This window comes from Liolophura sinensis, chromosome 7 (genome assembly GCF_032854445.1).
Source record: "Liolophura sinensis isolate JHLJ2023 chromosome 7, CUHK_Ljap_v2, whole genome shotgun sequence".
Taxonomy (NCBI): domain Eukaryota; kingdom Metazoa; phylum Mollusca; class Polyplacophora; order Chitonida; family Chitonidae; genus Liolophura; species Liolophura sinensis.
In genome coordinates this window covers 33,319,767-33,340,182 of record NC_088301.1, presented here as the reverse complement: position 1 = coordinate 33,340,182, position 20,416 = coordinate 33,319,767, and the positions used below count along the sequence as shown (strand labels likewise).

The following is a 20,416-nucleotide window of genomic DNA, read 5'->3' as shown; positions in this document are numbered from 1 at the left end:
CTGGTACCACTGAGGATCCAAAATGATTACTGCAGATGAAAGAAAAAAATTTTTTTTTGAAATACTAACACCCTCTGATATCTTTGTGGGTTTGTCAAAGCACACATGGTTTCAATGTTTTCATTTACTTTACTTTTTGAATCTTCCAGTTAAGTGACTGATAAGAAAACAAGTACTTGGAATTAAGGCTTGAAATTTTACACCTTTAATATTAGTACACATGCTACACAGTAAAATCAGTAACTTTGTTACAACCTGTACCTTCAATTTCTCTGGCATCCTGATTGCTAGGTCTTTTTAACCCAGGCTTCAAGTGTTAATAACTTTTCATTCAAGCTAGTTTACAAAAATAATAGTTAGCAAATCTACTTTTTAGTTAATTTCTAAAGTATTAAAGCAATGTTGACAATGCCTTGGTTTTACACACTATGCTGTAAATCTTTTATTATTTTTTTATACCTGGATAAACCAAAATTCTGCTGGTAGAGGCTTGGTCCTTTTGCATTGTTTACTGTAACTGTATGTTAAATGTGATTACAACACAGCATTCTAAGTAATTCTGGACTAATTATGTTTTATAATTTGCAATCACTACAATTTTTTTTACCTAAATCTGCTTTAACCCATGGTGCTAGGGGTGGTGTAATCTCTTACTCGTGAAGAGTAAGAGCATATGTAAATACTTGTCAATAATCACACTTGTGTCGCTGGTTTTACTCACTGTAAGTCTTATTATATAGAAGACAACATGCTGCAAGATCTACAAAGGTTTTGTACTTACTTACATCTAGCCAGTGGAGGACAGACAAAAATATAACCACAGATCATGAATGACTTACCAATAAACAATGGCTCATAGCTGCATTGTCTAACAAAGGAGAGCTTGATTAAACAACATTGGGAAGAAAATATCCTGCAGGGGAGAAAAGGATATTCATCTCAGGTGGAACAACTGGAAGCAGCCCTGTGTAGTTGGGTTGGAATTCCCTGTGGACATGGGCAGCACATGTTCCACTATGTGGCTTACAGACAATGCAGCTGATAAGGACCACACAACCTTAAAATGTAACTACAACAGAGCAGCTGCCTTCAGGGGAAGGGCTGTCCAGCATGAGCTTCCAGCCAGGGCTGGCAGGAGGGAGACTGCCTGGGCATAGAACCCTTCAATATTGTGTTCACCAGTTCTTCAGCAACCCAAGGCTGTAGCAGAACACAAAGGTCAAAACATAGGGACAGGGACTAGAATTAGTGTAATTCTTTTTGCAACAATGTACATGTACATCAATTATAGCAACAATAACTCTTTATGACACATAAATACACATATGGACACAAAATTCTGGACATATATTTTATGTGTGTAAGTCACAACAGAAACTTTATAAGCTTATGGAAATAGACTCATTATTCAATTAGCTATTAACCATACATCTGGTTAAAAACATGGCCAGTGAATGAAGACATGTTTACATATTTTTGAGATTGAATAGAGATTATATGTAAGGCTGTTAACAATACTGAAACACATTCACTTGCATACAACCATATGAATGTATACACATATACACCATATGTTTTGGTGCTGTACAGGAGTGAAGACTTGAGCAGAGATACCAAACAGGCAAGACTGGGGGGGTGTGGACATTCAATAGCTGGTCTGGTGGATCCAAAGACTCTGTGCCATGAAAATCAGTGCACAATGCTTGTTTATTCACCTTCAAAGGGCCATTGTTGCAAGCACAATGACAGCTTGTGAGAGAAGCTGCAGAAACTAGTCAATAGTAACAATAGAGGACACCTTAACAAGTTAATCTCATTCATTCCTGGTAATTGGTCTCACTCCGGGCAGTCAGGGTTTTACCAGGGACACTCTGGAGAAAATCTACACCAGTATACGTTTTATCTCTGCAAATCAATGATTTCCATGGCAACACCAAGAAAACACACAGAAGTGCTATGTAATCAGCAGAATGCCCTGACTCTTCGCTGCGTAATGAACAAGTAATAATGATGTATATGCTAAATGAAAAGAAACTAGTGACATTTCAAGACAGCATTGTGCCTTGTCTACATTATGATGGTGTTCTTCATCCAATTATGGCAGTGCCTAAGTTTTACAATGGCAACAATCACATTACATGCGACACAGAAAACAGATCAGGCTGAACCCAGCACCAGCTCTCCGGCTCACATGAAGAACAGATAAATGAGACCATTAACACATACTGCTTCGGAATTAGAGCTAAGCCACTTGCATTGAGAAGACCTAAAGAAATTTGCCTTACATCTCCATTGGGTGAATAACTAAAGTTTAATGTTCAAATTACACATGTTTATGTTTTTGCACAGGCTGCCACAGGCAGTACTTAAGCAAGCACACTCCTAAATCCAGCTGCTTTCACTGACGATCCTTTGCTGGATACACTATCACAAAGAATATTAGTAGTTAGGACAGAACATCAAAAAAAATTTATATATGCTTAAACTGTTTTACGGTATTAAAAATTAACCTGAAAGAAAATTTAAAAATCCCCCAAAATATCTTAAAAAAACAAAAGTTTCATAAAACAAAATCTGATATCTGTGGTATGAAAGAAGCCTTGAGATCCTGAAAAGATAAATGATGAGAAGTAGGCCTTTTAATCATATGTATTAAGATATGGTGTAAATTACTTTTCAGGAGCATATACTACATTGCGTTATATGCGTTACTTTGTAAGCCTCACAGGGATGATGACAATAGTTCAAAGGGACTTGAACACCCTGTCTAGAGCTTGTCTTCCAAGAAATCACTTATGGTGCAAATGGTTGACTGCGATAAGAAAACAATTCCATTTCATCAAATTGATGGATATCTTCATATTCTGCCAATCTCAGCCCTTTTAATGTCTTCCACTTAATCTCTGTTTTGATCAGTTATAAAGCAGAGATCACTTCGGGACTAATCTGATAAACATATCAGCATGCAGCATCTTTGTTGTCATAGCCAGCCACTGTAACTGGTCTTATCACAGAGAACAATGTCAGGCTGGTTGTTCTGACAATCTGTGACTGGGGCTGTCCAGCGGCCGGGGCAATGTCAAAGCTAGGGGAACCTATGACAGAATGTTCCCCTCACTAATTATCACAGTGGCTGGAGAATTAATGGCGCAAGCTGTGCTCTAATAAAATGTCAATAAACACCAACACAGCACACAATAGCCCAGGATTTTTCTTCCTCTTTTAGTTGACTGCATATTTCCATGACAACTCACTTGTCTTCAAAATTGAAGTTTAATTTCTTTTTTTCATAGCTCATAAAATTGCCATCAAAAAACACAACAGATTCCTGTTAGTTCAGCCCATTATCTCTATGGCAACTATCTTGAAAAGTAATTTCTTCTGAGGACATTTCTTGTCTTTTTTTCACCTGCTTGAGAAAAGTGGAAAGAACACCCTCTGTGATTCTTGCTTTTGATCTAGCTTTCAAAGACAAGTACACAAAATGGTCCCTCTCTTTTTTTTTTTGTAACTTAACTCCTTTCTGCCAATGCTATTAAAAAAAAAAACCCCACAGAAACAAGAGCTCAGAATGCCTGATTACACACATAAAAACTTAAACTTGACCCAGTCAAAAATCACAATAAACAATGACAGTTTAAGGCCCTACATTTAAACTATGAGCAGAATATTAATCAGGGAGACAGTCTCAAGACAAACTAAAAAAACTTAGGAATCTCTAGGGCGAAAGAGTTGAAACTCCAGACTCTAAGGGCGGAGTTAATATAAGACCATTGTTGAAGGCTGGCATTGATATCAAAGCATATCTGGTATTAAACATGCGTATCTGTCCCGTAGGGACACCACAGGAGCCTTTCCCCACCACAACTCTTTCACCAGCCAGAAATTGTGGGTCCGCAGTTGCTGGATGGCTCACTGATTGAGGGGATAAAGAGTGGCGTTTAATCATTATGCTGAACGCTTAATTAGAAAGCCAAAGACATTGGGTCTGTCTGCACTGCAGTAATGACACCGACCATTCCCTGTGCAACTCTTACACATGCCACAATTAACACCCTGCTATCATAACGCCCCTGTAGAATTATCATACCTTCAAGTTTTGCTCATGTCAATTACCTCCTGACAGCTACAATTGCAATTATTCGCCCTTAGTACGAGGGTGCTTAAAACGTGCCTTTATTAGACAATTTGGACAAAAGACTTGGTCATGAGATAATGAGCACCCCCAAAAGACGAAATCCTGTAGTGGGCCATCAGATGTTCAATACATTTAATACATACAGATAGATTCCTTTTAAACTTGAAACATTTGTGTATCACTAATTTCTAACTCCATGTCTATTTACAATCAAACTGAAAAAGTTTAAAATTACATGTATGTTTATTTGGAGAGTTTATACGTCTGTTATGTCAGGAGTGTTTTTACACTGACAAGTGGGGAAATTTGCCTTCATAGAGAGAAAGTGAAAAAAATTGTGTAGTACCATTTAGCTGCAATTGGAATTCTATGCAATGTGTGACATAAAAACATAACTTGATAATGGAAGACAAGCAATTATTCCTGTTTTCCAAACCCACTGTGTTCAAATAATAAAACTCGAAATCACAAAAACCCACAAATTTCCTTCAACTATGTCACATGGACATGATCAGATTTAAAAATTAATCCACCTTTATTTAAGCTGAACTATATCTGCAAAACTTCAATCAGGCTGACATGAGAAAAAAGTCTTTCATGAGCTACAAACTTACTTTTACAAATCAACACATAATATTACTCTTCACAATTAAATAACAAAGAGCTGCTTAAAAAATTCCATAAAATCAGAAAACTTTCTGCACAGAGGTACTCACCTTGCTTAAATCTGTACCAGCTTGCACGGCCAAAACTACTGTGACATCCTGAAGCCTAGAAGGGCAATTGGCAAGACTCAGCATGGGGAACTTACAGAATCTTAGAGGAGTGATTCACCTGAGGGTGTGAAAGGGGTGCTCCACTACACAGTGAGTGGAGTCAGGGAATTACAGCTTCCTTAGGCCCTCTGGCGGGAATCAATGGCCGGTACAAAAGGCACAGTAAGAAAGAAATTGGTGGCCACACAGCATGGTTAATTGCTCCACAAAGGGCGACTAATCAAATCCATCTGGGCATAAAAAGGCTTTCACTGTGTGCCCAGCAGAACAGTTAGGCTATTGAATGTTGAAGGGGCAGAATCTCAGCTAAGGTCACTAAGTCAGGATGGTAATGGCCAGTGTGAATAGGTCCAGGGGAGCAGACTTAGGCAATCTGTCAAACTATCTCTTCCTTTCTGATAGCCTTGATGTCCCCTGTCCCCACAGCCACATGCCAACACACACCATCCATGTGTTTTCTCCCGACGCCACAATAACTCTTCATTTAGACCCAATTTTTCACCTTAGGGCCAAGCTTTTTCTTTTATATCTCCAACCATTTATATTCACTCCTGTTCTTTCACATCAAGGATGATGTCACCCTTCCCAGGGCCTAAAGTGATAATGCCACAGAGAAGCTGGATTATGGAATTTTCAGCTTGAATGAAAGCAGTCTTTTGACAAGTCATGCACCACTAGGTAAGCTGTCTTGCCCACAATTACTGTCTTTCAGACTCACTTTGTTAACAGTTCAAGCACCAGACCTGTGAAAAATCATCAACCCATCACCTGCTGACTCAGTTAAAGATAAGAAAACCTCAATATCCATACAGTTAACACAGCTCCATTCATTTTCCATCCTATTCACAAAATGTAGTAGTTCAGCATGCACTAATGGCTTTGTGTGTGGTGACACAACAGCAGGTGAAAGTCTTACACTTAAGTGACAGTGCTGCTTTCAAAAGCTACTGACATTTACTGACACTATTCATTTTAGTATTTTGCTGTGACATTCAACCTCTAACAATCCTTTCAGTCTTACTGCTTTTAGATTTACATGAAGTATGTGACATTTTTCTCAGCTGAGATGGGGTGTCATGTCATTTATCTCTCTTTTAGACTGAATTTAAAAAAAAAAAAGAAGAAATTCAAGCACACAATTCAACTTCACCTGCTTAGAGCCCATCCAAACAAAATCAACCAACTAACTTTTAAAATATGTAACCTCACAATACTTCCAACAGCAATACTTCATCAAGTACATCAACTTGTTATATATGAATGTGTATTTATCAATGTTAACTTTGAATGTGTGTTTTTTCATAGCAACAGACTCAGTAGATCAGCAAGCTTCACCATGTATGACCTGGTGTAAACACACCTTCTGATGTAACCTATAAATACCAACATAATCACAAACAGATGTGACAGGCCTCATTAAACACTTAACCTGTCTTCAACCTGTTGTAACATCCTACAGCAGGGGTAACTTTTAGGCCCACTACTATTTCAATAGTTTTCTTTTCAGAGGGGGGTGGAAGGGTAGGGTCATTCTGTCTTTCCTCTCATTTCTTCCTAACAGGTCATTAAAAAGCTTGAGTCTGGTTCTACTTAGATGGCAAGAGCAAATGTTTGACAGGAATCAGTGCGAGATGAATGAGTACAAGACAACCCATGTTACTGGATACAGGAAGTCATGTATAAACAACTGCACTACCATCTTCTACCATCTTCTACGTTACACCTCTGGCTGCCATCTCATACACATATATGTATTAAACACAGACCAAGTCCATTACTTCATGGCATGGTACTACATCTAAGCAGAACCATGTAAAACATATACTTGAACTTAGAGAATATGAAATAGCTCAGTTGTAGAATGTGTGATACCTGCAGCCATGAGGTGCAAGTTCAATTTGTAATTCTTGTAGACTGCCACACTCTCACTGTTCTTGTGGTTGATGGCGAACTGTAATGTTTGTTGAAGACGACTTTACCCCACATGTAGGAAAGTTAACCAGTGATGTGCAAAAGGTTGATGGTTTACCTTTGACAGTTTGGTCTCTTCCACCCATAAAAACTGACTTCCTAAGCATAAGTGAACAATTCTTTAGTATGGGGTAAACAATTATCAAAGAAACAAATTGGGTGTGCCCAGCCACATCTTGTAATGTATTTGAAAAAGGAAAAATCCAAGAGGCTCATAGAGACCCTCAGAGAAACTGTTCACATTCAATGAAGAAACGATAAAAGAGTTGTACTTATCACAGTAAAGACTGCCGTATTTCAGCAGTGTTATTCCTTACAGAAATCAAGGATGAAAGAGTTATTTCCCTTGAACAAAGATGAAAAAAAACCCAACAAAAACACACACACACACACACACACACATATACACACAAATACACTTCACCATAAACAATCAACACTAATTAGGATAACGAACATTCAGAGACAGTTTCACAGATGATTTCTGTTTAAAAAATCTTACTTTTCAGAAATTAGGCCAGTGCTTAAGGCAGTGATCAAATGAAGAAGGACCCATCTAATGCTCATATCTTTTTGCAAAAAACAAAAAAAACCCCAAAAACAAACAAAACAAAACAAAGACAACAACTCATTGACAGTTTACTAAATTCTTATTATTGCCACACCTGCTTGTCCCATTACCACCAATGGTGCTACAGGATCAAACCACTTCTAACTGGTTTGGATGCAACTTTTAATGGGAAGAGGTCTGTCATCTGGGAAGAGCTGTGGTTAACTCTGGATGCTTTGGTATTCACCACCTATATAACTAAATGCCATCTAAATACAACTGAAAATTCTGGAGTACGGTGTTAAGTAACAGTTTAACAAATAAAATCTCCTCTGCCTGATTTCTACTGAATAAACAGTATAATACTGAAGCAATATCTTATTTGCACGTGTATGTATTCTGATCTTGCACACGCACATGGGGAAAACTTCAACACAACAGCTCTCCACAAAATAAGTAAATACATGTAGATATACTAGGGGCCATTTCATATTCCTTATGATGAAGGACAGGGAATATGGACAAAATGAAATCACATGGTGTTGTCAATGAGTATTTAAGTTACAACTTAGTATAGGTTTAGACTATTAGCAGGAGAAATCAGGAATCTGTTGAGATAGAAAGATACACATCCAGTACAATAGAAACTGAAACAAATTAAAATTCCTTCACAACATTTTCATATTGTTCTAAACTGCCATCATCCATAAATTAATGTCATCTTCTAAATCTCATCATTAAGGGAAACAGATTTTACTTAAAATAAAAATGTGTTTTGATCACATGAAAAGGTAAGTAAGGGAAGGGATAAATGTAAAGCTGTTTGCCCATGTTGCAGGTTCCACAGCCACAGGTTTTTAAAGCCAAGTTGTGGAACACAGACCTTAATTAATAGTCTCTTATTAACTTTACAACTTTTACTGTGAACAAATCTCACTGAAACTTGAAACATTCAGGCATGTGTATTTAATAGGAATGAGAACAAAGGTTCTGACTGGGTACGTACTGTGGCTACAGGTCTGAAAGGGGAGTACTGTATATCCATGTGCTTGAGAAAGGATAAATGTAGGTGTATATGCTTACCCTGCTTTGGTATGGGTATCCTAACCTTGCCAGGGTACAATCTCCTGTGACATCTAGGATAATGTAACTGTAATGACAAGAGTCCTGCTGACTTTAGGTCCTGGACTCACACGGATAAAGCTGGGCTATGAAGAAGACAATGATAGAAAGCCATGCTTTCAGTATAGAGATACATGGTCTCAGCAGAGAGCTATACCTGCATACTGTTGGCTATGACAGCCCAAAGTTAGATCGAATGCCTTGCAAGTGAAGAACTTAAGTCCATCAACACACAGCACAGCTTCAGAACAGTCAACACAGTGTGAACGATTTCACTTAGCAAGAAGATTTGTAGAGACTACCAACTGTTCCACTATGGAATTCCACAGCATGGGAAGAATGACAGCAAAACCACGCAGAAAGACAAGACACTTGTGGTTAGTGTGCTTGGCTAAGGTCCCCAATATCCATGGCAACAGCCAAAGACAGAGTGACAAGGATGTCCAGTGTGGGGTGTTGGAAGCACCTTCCTCTCCTGTTCTTCAGGGCACCCAGTCCCAGCCTTGTTGGTAGAATACACTCCTTACAGCACTACCAGACTGCTGAACTGCTCCCTGGTATTGACTGGTCTGGCTCCCTATAGCTGGCAAGGCTGCTTATGTTCCTCCTGACAGATGCTGCCTCTCAACCCTCACTTATATGGGTTACTCAGTCTGTGGTGGCTCCTGGAACTGCTAGGCTACTACTGGAGGCATCCAAGCAAACAGACCTAAATGTAAGGGACTGGCTAGTAAGTGGCTGGAGGGGAACATGGAATGGAGTTGAGATTGGGGTGGGCTGCAGTTTAGGGATATGTGTACTGGTCAGCCTCAGGTTATTAGAGCTGATCTGCCAGCTGACTGGTCAGAATTTGGATCCACTCAAGGGCTAAAAGCAAAATTTACACATAGAATAGTAGTTGTTGACAACTTGCTGGTAAAAGTTTTTAAGTTAAAGGGTAAAAGCTATGTGAACTACATACACATACAAACAAAAACAACAACAAAAAATTTACAGTCCTGCTATACAGTTAAATATTTTATTGAATATTTCTCTATATCTAATACTACAGTCCCATTGTCTTACTCTTTGTTTTTTTAGGGCAAACAGCTTATATATTTAAAACTTAACCAACTATAACTCATGCATGCTTCAATCTGCTTCCAGTAGGCTGTGTAGTTATGTTTTATGGATGAACTGGCCACAAAGACAAAAGCATGATGTAAAAAAAAAAAATAATAATCTAATACAAAAATAGGTTTTGAGATGTTAATAGAAAAATATTGCTGCACTGATGCCACAGTTACACCTGAAAAGTAGCACGACCATGGCAGCAAGATGAAATTCCTCAAGAAAGGGCAAGAAATATAGATCAGTATTGATTTTCTCTGAGTAAGGCTGGTGGTATCATACTTCCACTTAAAGCATCTATGTCACTGCAACCAAATCCATGATGAAACGTGACATGTCTTCCAAGGTGTATCATAGCATCTATGCATTCCATTTTCGTCTCATTACTTTTGCTTGGCTTATGCATGTGCCACTAGTTCGAGCAAAATGCAGTCATTACAGATTTCGAACTGGATCTTAGACATATGACTTAAGTACATTGTTTCTCATGAATGAAAAAATTTGTATCCATGAGGGTAGTTGTGAATGTTTGCCAAGTACACTGTTGCCTTAATACGGTTACACACCCCTGGGTGGCATGCTGGGGGTTGTGATATAAGCGGGGTCTCATAATAGTAATAAAAAAAATAAATAAATGCATTTCCAGTGTGCATGAAATTTTTGCCCACACACAGCAAGTGTGATACATTCCGTTCCAACATTCCTAGACCTTTATAAACTAAAAGGTGAACCTTAAATGACCACCATGTTCAGATAAATATGTGAGAAGCTCTCATTTTATTGCTTCATGATTCTTCTAATTCCTGTGTAACTAGACATATCTGCACGGTTGCTGTAACAGCAGCATATCTCCACATAATTACATACTCGCCCTAATGCACACTGAGAATAGCCACGCCTTGTTGCACAAACCAGAGGGGTTTAATTATCTCCCTTTGATAGCTCTTTTGGAAAACAAGTTCTGGATCTTCACTCAGCAAAGTAAATATGGGAAGGAAGAACTTTTGACAGAAAAACAAGGTAGGTCTACTCATAACTTACGTGTACAAACAATGATGTAAGTCTGCACTCTAATAACTTGGCATCACCTCTGCAAAGAAAGAGCTAAAAGTGTAAGGTTGATCTCTGTACATAATGGCTGATTTTTTTTCTCCCAGGACCACATCTTTAATGCAAAAATGGTTGTTTGTAATCAGTTTTAGTCACTCGTGCTCATGATATTGACATTTTCATGTGGAAGAAAATCATCATTATTTAAACTGGAAATGTAATTTTTTCGAATAACATCTGATTTCCCATCTTACAGTGAGGCTTCACTGTATACTATAATGAACATATCAACAAGGTTACACATAGCTCAGTATTACAAAGTATTTTCATTAATTATTGTCATCTAAAAGATCCATTCTGTAAATGTGTAGGACTGATGGGGTTGCACATGCTAGACAAAGCAACCAATGGATTGTGCTGATTATGCAATCTGTTACAAAGGCAATAAATGTTTTACAAGTCTGCACAGTGGCTGGAATTAGGGATACTGTTGCCTGACTGTAACAAGATTATCGGCTTGTAAACTTCAAAGCCTCTGCTTAACCACCTCATTACAATAGAAATAGCTCAATGCAATAGATATCCCTTGAGGAAGGCTAAACATAGTCTTGGCAAAATCTGCCCGGTCAGTGTAAGTTAACATCTTGTGTATTGCCATGAGATTAACAATGGTAAAATTTCCGACCATGAAACACAGACTGAAAGGCATTTGTGTGACTTACATGTATAAATGTTTCTCACTGAATTTATAGCAATATTTTTTCTTTTTCCTATGCTAGCACTTACAGTTCACTCATCTCTTTTAACATTTGTTTCACCTTTCACTGTAGTTAGTAAGAAACTACAGGTGTATTTCAGTATCTGTCTTTCAATATCTGTCTCTCTGTCGCATTCTGATAATTGCATGATGTAATGTAGCTAAATCTAATTGATGTTCTACATTGTTTTTATTAAGGCAACACAAAATACAGACAGAAACTTAAGCAATGTAGATGGTGGTGTGTCAATTTCAGCAAATCGGACCATGGATAAAGGGTAAGGAAAGCAGATAAACAATGACATAAGGCAATACATGTACATGTGCTGGATGAAAGTAAAGCAGTCAGTGAGTGAAGGCTAGAAATGTATAAGGCTATGTGTGCGCGTGTATGTGGGCGGAAGGGGGGAGGGGGGAGAAGGGAAAGGGAGGAACAATTAATGTACAGCTTAAACTATGATGGATTTTCTAGGGTTGTAATAAATTTGCAGCAGGAGGATTCCAAACCATAACAGAACTGCCTGCAGTTTCATAGCTTCCAAGCAATCTTCAGGAATCGTTTTCAGCTTCTGCAGTGCAGAGCAGTTTCCCCTGATGTACCATACTGTAACAGTGCAATTAGCAACACAGCAATACTGATATGGTTAGATATACAACCCCATTTTGGCAAATAATCAGATACACCGTATATAATTGTATATTTACCCTCTAAGGTTAAATGCATTAGCTTAAATTTTTATGTCTGAAATATGGTTATTTAAACAATTCTAGCTCATTGTAGCTTAAAATGGAGCAACCCCCACAGAAGTAGCACAGATGGGGCTACACTCTGGTGCAAAGTTACATAATTTCCAAACTCTTCAATTAATTTTTTGACTGTATCCAAAGAGGATCCAGAATCACTACATCGGAATACATCAAAGTTGCATCAAAATTCTAAACTTTTTATGATGTTTTATATTTGACCAATGGCATCAACAGATTTTAATGTCTTCTTCAAACCTAATGTAACTAGTATTACTCTATATGCACATCAAATTTTAGAAGGATCTGCCCACTGGTTCCTGAGAGGAAGATGGTTAAAGGTTTAATTTGCTCGAAAATCCAATATAGTCAGAAAAATAAGTGGCCTAGAAGAACTAACTTCAAAACTGTAAAAGGTAACCTCCGTAGTTAGGAATCAAGCCTAATCGCTGTTGTAGCATATACCAAAGAGAATCCAATGGCACATTTCTAACTGTATGCTAATTACATCCTTGACTATACAGAAAGTTTTCTTGGAATGTCTTGACAGACTAGAATTTTCTACAAATGTTTTACTATGCAAAGTTATACTGAAGTAATTCGTTAGAGTTCTTTGTTCCAAAAATTTTCAGCTAATAAGTTTCATCACAGATACATTATTTCCTACAAACATTTGCATAACATGGGGTCCAACATTATTGGCTGAGATAGCCCTGCTTCAACTGGCAATGAAATCTACAATGCCCCAGTGGACAACTGACTGAACAAGTCAGTGGGCAATTTGTATGATACTGAATCTATGAGCCTCACTGCTGAATATATGAACGCCTTCAACCTAACCCTGAGACATGCAAAGATAAATTGTTTCATTTTTCTGTCCAGATTCAACAGTGTGCAACAGTAGAGAGACCAAGGCTAAAAGCCGTTCCAGCTAGGCAATGGGAGCGTGATCCCATTTCATGCACGATCAAAGACATGACTGAAGCAAAGACCGAGGGGCAGACAAAAGGCCAATAAAGCAGATACTTGAAAACCATTTTTCACAAGTGCCCTGGAATAAAATGAGGATGTAAAGCAATTCCAACAGCCAAAAGATCCCATCAATCTAGCATGCCACTGACAATTTTGATGCCAATCCACTACAGTGACTGTATTTTTTCTTCCGTCTCACAGGTCAACCTCTTGCCTTAACAATGAGCTCTATTGGATAAAAGTTTTTGGCAAAGCCTTATGTATTGAAACAAAAAACAAAGCCATTCATCTTTTGAAGATTTTTCTTTTTTTCCAAGAGAGCTTTTCTTTAACAGTTGTAGATAGTTACACAAGTTGTTTTTGTCTTATATTTCACATGTTTCATGTTTATGACAAATATTGGCCAAAAACCAACCTAGCAATAACGATTGCAAGTAAGGCTTTGAACTACAATAAAGTAAACAGATTGCATAACGTCAAACACAACATCCATTTAAAACAGATAACTGCACTCTAACTAGCACATGTAAAATGCATCTTTTGAGTGTGTGACTCAGCACCCACATATAAATGTAGCTGTTTGTTATTGAACATTATTAACTTGATGTGTCGTTATCTTTTATGAAGTCAACTTCATGGACTGAGTAGTTCCTTGATAACATACTCATGTACATTTCATCTCTTTTACTTTACACAAATCGACTGTCTTTCAACTCTCAATTGTTGTTTTACATGTAGTTTATCAAACAGACATCTTGTGCATTACCTTCATCATACCTTCTGTAAGGTTATTTGATAAACATGATTACTTGTGTTCAATTTGAAAAAGAAAAAAAAAAGACTTCTAAAGTTAACATATAGATATATAGGTACATCAAATTTTGAAAATAAATGTACCAATTTCCACTCAATGAAATCAACTCTGTAGAATATCTTGAATACAAAGTTCAATATGGTGCATATGCCTATTTAAGAAACACTACAGGTCAGAAAGTTTGATAATTGCCATTGCCGTAGTTTTCCAAGGGCTTTAATTGATTCCCTCCAAACATAAATCTGACCACCCTCATAACAACGGAAAATTCATGAGTGTGAAGTAAAACTCCAAAGAAATAAATAAAAAATGTTGAAAAATAGAATATAACAGAACAGAGGCCTTTCAGGAAACCCCTTATTATCAATTCCCATAATGCATCAGCCTCTGTGACTACACACCAAGACCACGATCTCCACAGGCCTCCAACCACCAGTGCCAATTACTGAAGATTTGCCCTCCACAAACAGAAGCTCCCCGCTTATCAACTTTCATAACTGATGACAAATCACACAAATGACTTGGTCCGTGTTAAGTCAAACACTGGCAGTGTGATGGCTAAAGCCAGTCCTTTGAGATGATGATCAATACTCAGCTGTGGGAATGTACCAAGCTGTTTGGGGGGTCAACGCCTTTCTCGGGACACCACAGAGCTGAGGCTAACAAAGATTTAAGGCGACCAAGCTTCACAACCCAGATCACAGAAACAATATGTATATGTATGTTTAACTGTACCTAAATGTAGTTCAATCACAGACGTGGAACAGGAATGGATTCTGTTCACAAGCAGCCAAATACTTTTACCCATCATTGCATACACAGAAGAGGTAATGAATTAAATGTCAGATGTCTTTTTGCAATTGCAGGTAATAATATTACAACTCAAAATATCAATAGTCAGAGAGGGTAATGTAAAGAACAGAACACTGGATATAAATATAAACATACCAGTAGCTCATTTCAATGGGTCTGAGATCAATGCTGTCTTTATTGTTCCTTCATTCATTTTATCTGCTTATGGTACGAAAAATACGAGCTGGAAACCTATGACCTTCCACAGATTGCTGGCAGAAATGCTAAGACGTAATGTCATTATATGCACATAATCAACCACGGTTATAATGTACACACACTTAAATGTCTTGGTATATAACAACAACTTGTATACACTACGCGTTTGAAATATTCAACAGAATTCAACACTATCGACCATGTTACAGAATACATCTATATGAAGATAATATTAAATGTTTTATTAAATGTTACAATTTAACATTTTTTCGCTACCAAACTCCTTGAAAGTGTGGGGGTTCCGCACTGCCAGCAAATTGAGACAGTCCATTAACAAACCTGCATCTCCACAAGTGCAATCCCACTGCCATCAGATCATTTAAATCATATTGCCAATTTAGAGATTGTTTCTTGAGCTGTGGTGCATAGGCGAGAAGCACGTCTGCCACGAACTGTTCATGTCTCTGCCCTAAACAAATACACACCAATCTCTGCAGGCCTCAGGATCATTTTGTCTAGCCCATTTCATTCAGCTACCAGCAAAGCAAATGTAACATAGGCGACACAGCCAAGATTGTTACAGGTTGAGGAATGACTGGATAAACGGATACTGACCATCTAGAGGCAGTATTGGGGCTGGGCCCCATGGAGAAAGAAATGAACTTGTGGTCAGGGCTGACCAGCAAGAGTGGTATTCTCCAGTGATGGCTAGACAAACTCTCCTGGACAATATTTACTTTACAGAGGCAATGTAAATAGTAATATGGCCAGACGAAATGCTGCAATTCCCACTAATTAAGGTCAAACCTTTAAGGCTGCTAGTCACGATTTATCACTTGATAGCAAAGAGAAAACCCAGGTTTACATTTATCAAGCTCTATTGGTCAAGCGGGAAAGAGATAATGTGATCTTGTATAGAATCAAAATCCATACTATTCTTACCCTGATAATGAGCATCTGCTTTATTGGGCTGTAATCCAATGTAAACTGTACAATTTCAAACACCTTTCAGTTTACATGTCAAAACTTATTTTCAATCAAAGTCAAAACCTTGTTTCAATCCTCATTGAATGTTTTATGCTATGTTCTTATACTATTACATGCATTTGTATCATAGAGGCATGTCACTCTTGGGGGTCTTCTGGTTAATTAAAGTAACTTGAGTTCTAGTTAGTAATTTCAAGCGAATGCACTGCAACACACATGCAATGCAATATGCTTAGCTCAGGATATGTTATGAAGTTGGCAACATTTAGTCAAACACATGTATGGTACTAATTTGAGTAGGATATACTAGTTTCCTACAGAAGATCATAACAAGATTGTAAAAGGATTACTTGTAACATCTGAGGTAGCTGCTATCCTACCTCACCCAGAATATCTTACATGAGCCATGAACAGCACATCCCCTGTTTAATCTAGTCCACAACATAAACATGCAGTCAAGGTTAGGGGTGCTAACATATGTACATCTGTCTTTAATTACACCCTCAGAATAACATGTGGTCTAGGAATTTCACCAGCAAAAGCTGCTACAGTTTCCTAACTGACAGTCTTAAAATTTGAGACAGATTTAAGCCAAGCCTCTATGAACTTTGTGTGGCATTGGGTTCAGCAAAAATAGATCGAGTTACAACTTTTGGACTTATAACTTCTAGACAGCCAAAGACAAGCACAACATGTGTCTTATAGCCAGTGGATGTAGCTCTTGATAAGATATAGGTCTTACTATTACCAAGTAATTGTAAGGCAAACATGTCACAAAGTAGTTTACACTTGTGCCTATATTTATAACATGTTCTGTTATTTTCATTGCTGAAAAGATGTCACCGCAAACTGAAGCCAAATGATATAGCACAAATTGATGATTGCAACAGGTTAGTAGTGTAATTATACTCGGGCTACAATTTATCATCACAGATCTTAATTCTTTTACTTTCGTGTCCAATATAAACTATCTTTCCCACTATCAGCAGAACAGTGAATTAAAAAAAAAAATAAGTATAATATCATCAGTTTTTTTTTAATGACTCAATCTTAGCAAGCCCAGTCAACACGTGATGTGCATGAAAAGTAAAAACATAACTTAAGAACATAAAGCCAAAGTTAAATTAACCCAAGTGACATTCAATGTACACAGATGAAAGAAATGCTCTCTCTGCGGTTGCTATATTTTTCCTTAAAAATTAAAGCTGTTATGTTCCTTACAGCAATACTGGCGGCCAAACATCAAGGCCCAATTGAAAGTCAATTAAGAAAACACTATGAAAGTATTTATATATTTATCTGATTGGGTTTTACGCTGTACTCCAGAATATTTCATTTATATGACGGCGGCCAACATTATGGTGGGAGGAAATCGGACAGTGCAGAAACCCACGACCATCCGCAGGTTGCTGCATGACCTTCCCACTATGAAAGTAATGCACTGAACTAATTTGCCATGACAGGAAAAATTAAACTTTTGAAAACATCCGTTTGTAACACACACAACCACGAATACTTTATTCAATTGCTGAAGTACATAGACAATGGAAAATTCAACACAATCAACCTGCATGTACAAATTGTAACAGTGTTTACAAAAACAGGCAACATGGATAAAATGCATGACAAAAATGAAATATAATCAACTGGGATTGAAACCCACACTACCAGATATCATATATAATGCATTTGGTGCTGACAACCACCACAGCATCATGATCGAGTTAGGCCTTGCGATCACCGCACTGGGTTAAGTATGTACATTTCACGTTGCTTGACACATGATGTGCAATCACCCTACTCTGGTGTCCCATCTGGTTTGCCTGGGCTCAGTTCAGTTTTGAGAACTGGTGAGGACATACTGCATGTAGCTGCCAGGAAATGTTAGGTGACTAAAAGACATGAAATTTTGGTCTAAATAGTTAGAAGGAATAAGCAGTATTGTGTGTTGTTTTGTTTAAAAAAGATCCCCAATCCAAATCCATGGTGTATGGTTTCCTAGTTACTTTTCGGTGTTGTATCCTAAGGCCTGTTTCTTCCTTACGGACATGTAAAGTCTCGATCTGAATAAAAACTGGAAACCGTGATATTTCTTTAACACTGAATTTGGCCTAATAAGAGTTACATGTTTTGGACTTGTCATGATTCAAGGTACTTTTTTGGAAAAACATTTTTCATATATTTCGCCATGGCTTTGGACTTATATTCCTGAAGGCACGGGGTACGGAGGAATGCCATTGGGATTGTTGAGAATTACCCAAGATAAATTGTGAACAGAACTGGCTTTACGAGAAAACACTGAAAATTGTCCGTTGATAGCTGTGGAGAGAAGGAAGAGTTGTTCTTTTCTGGGTTTGAGTAACAGGCGGCCGACCTATGGGGCAGGTTACCTGCAGCACATGTAGGCCCTATAGTAATGCACAGTTACCCTCAAGTCCATGTTAAATGCACATGCTTACATTAGGCCTAAAAAAAAAAATATGTTGAGTTTCTGGCCACCCGACCAACCTTTTTTCTTTCCTCCCGATTCTAATTATTTTTATAAAATAATTTTATTTGAAAGTTTTGTCCCGTTCCCTTTCCCGCCTGATCTGTGTTGTGGAAATACACAAATATCGCTTCGGTGAACTCCGTAATATCCCGTCACTTCTGGGAGAGAAAGGTACGAGTCCGATTGGACCTCGTGTTGTTGCTTAGACAAAATGGCGCTGTTATGCGCAATAGTTGACTGATGCGGGAAAAACAAGACAGCCAAGCACCTATCTGTTAATGTCAGCGGGTCTCCGACTTTTAAAGAGCTGATACAAATGCTTCACGATCCGGAGGAACTCAATTTATCACCGTCGTTTTGTTCATCATTGGAAGATGGTCAGTAGATCGACATAGTTGATCTTACAACTCTGGTGTTGTCAGCTGTCAATGTCTTCAACATAGGGTTTATACATTTAAAGTGTACTTGTAACGACACACCTGAAAATACCGACACAAGGCTCCCTTCTACAAAAGTTTCCAGGTACTGGTAGGCCCACACTATTTTATTTCTGAACACTTTAGACTTCATTCTATAAGTGAAATATTCTTGAGTGCGGCGTAAAACACCAATCAAATAAATAAATAAATAAATTTAGACTTCATTCCTGTCCTCCAAAAGAAACCAGGACAATTTCTTAATTCCCTGCCGTGACCCACTTGTAATTAAACCCAGGTCGCCGGGTGAATCCGACGCACTAACCACCACAACACGCACTAACCACCACAACACGGCCGCAGGACAGTGACAACTGGGGTTTACTTTCATCACTTTGAATATGTTGCTAAGCCTTAATTGTTAGTACCCGGATGTGTGCAGTTTGTTTTGTTAGCTTGTTTTTGTGGGGTTCATTTTTTTTATATGACCTTTGAACTTGAAGTTCTTTCAGCAGATTTTGGAATCTGTTATAATGTATTTTTTCTCTTTTATATTTAACTATCTGTTGGAGCATTTTCATGCTTTCAAGTGAGGATTTTCAAAAACAGATTTTCTATGGTTTGTTCATAGTTTTAGCATCTGAAATGACATTTATATTCCTTTTTTAATACTATAATTCCCTAAAGTTTTACACGAATTTAAATTTTTCATACATTGTCAGATTTTATCGACAATTGCATGGTTTTCTAAAACCATAAAAGAATCTTACTGTATTACATTAGCTCCTGAATGTGAAACTTGTTTTCCATATTTAAGGTACCCGTCATCAGTTTCTGGTATCAAGCCAGAAATCTTTGCGTTCAATGTAGCCGAACTGCCGGACAGATATTTCACCTTGATGTTTAGATGTCTGATATAAGCTTGCCATTTGTACGGATTGATTTCCTCATTCTCGGTGTACTTGTTTGCTACATTGTTTTTATTTCAAGTTATACCTCTGCAGGGTTAGTGTCTATTTTAATTGCCGAAAGAATGATGAAGTAATTGATATGATTAATTTCTACTTTACCCTGGGCACATGTTGAGTTTCGTATTACAATTCTGGATTTTTTTGTTTCGCAGGTGCTCATCAATGCCTTGTGGTATGTCACAAATCACCAGGACACCATCAGAAGAGTCATCATTGAAGAGTGACATTCGTCCAGTTCCACCCATATTTGAGAAATTTTCGGGGTTTGCAAGTTTGCGTTGGCAAGTGGACAACGACGCTATTAGAACTGTATAAAAGAGGCTTTATTCTTTGGAGACCTGCCCTTCACCACTCTATAATAAAAATGGGGGAGTTGTTACACTCTACCAGTGGTTTTGTATTAAAGTGACTAGCCCGGATGGCGGTAGATCCAGGATCAATCCTGGGTTGAGTCACCCCTAAGACTTTAAAAGAGAGAGTTGTAACTTCCTCATTGGCATTCAGCATGAAGGGGATGGTGCAACAACTGTTTGACC

General features: G+C 37.9%; 2 protein-coding genes and 1 long non-coding RNA gene across 11 annotated transcripts in view; 1 reads left to right on the top strand and 2 right to left on the bottom strand.

The window, feature by feature from the left end:
- Positions 1-20,416, bottom strand: part of LOC135469634 (heparan sulfate glucosamine 3-O-sulfotransferase 1-like) — a 143,581-nt gene that overhangs the window by 38,143 nt on the left and 85,022 nt on the right. The gene's annotated exons all lie outside the window — the stretch shown is intronic.
- LOC135469633 (heparan sulfate glucosamine 3-O-sulfotransferase 5-like) overlaps positions 1-20,416 on the bottom strand; it is a 127,880-nt gene that overhangs the window by 25,118 nt on the left and 82,346 nt on the right. The window contains exon 1 of one of the 9 annotated variants that reach the window (XM_064748160.1): positions 8,519-8,999. The exons of 7 other annotated variants lie outside the window; for them this stretch is intronic. The gene's annotated coding sequence lies outside the window, so the exon portion shown is untranslated. Of the gene's footprint in view, positions 1-8,518; positions 9,000-20,416 lie in introns of those variants that run through there. One more of the 9 variants, XM_064748151.1, reaches the window with a different exon arrangement.
- LOC135471887 (uncharacterized) lies at positions 10,339-20,246 on the top strand. The gene is made up of 3 exons (XR_010444478.1): positions 10,339-10,687; positions 11,673-11,752; positions 20,033-20,246. It is a non-coding gene; the product is annotated as an uncharacterized LOC135471887 (long non-coding RNA).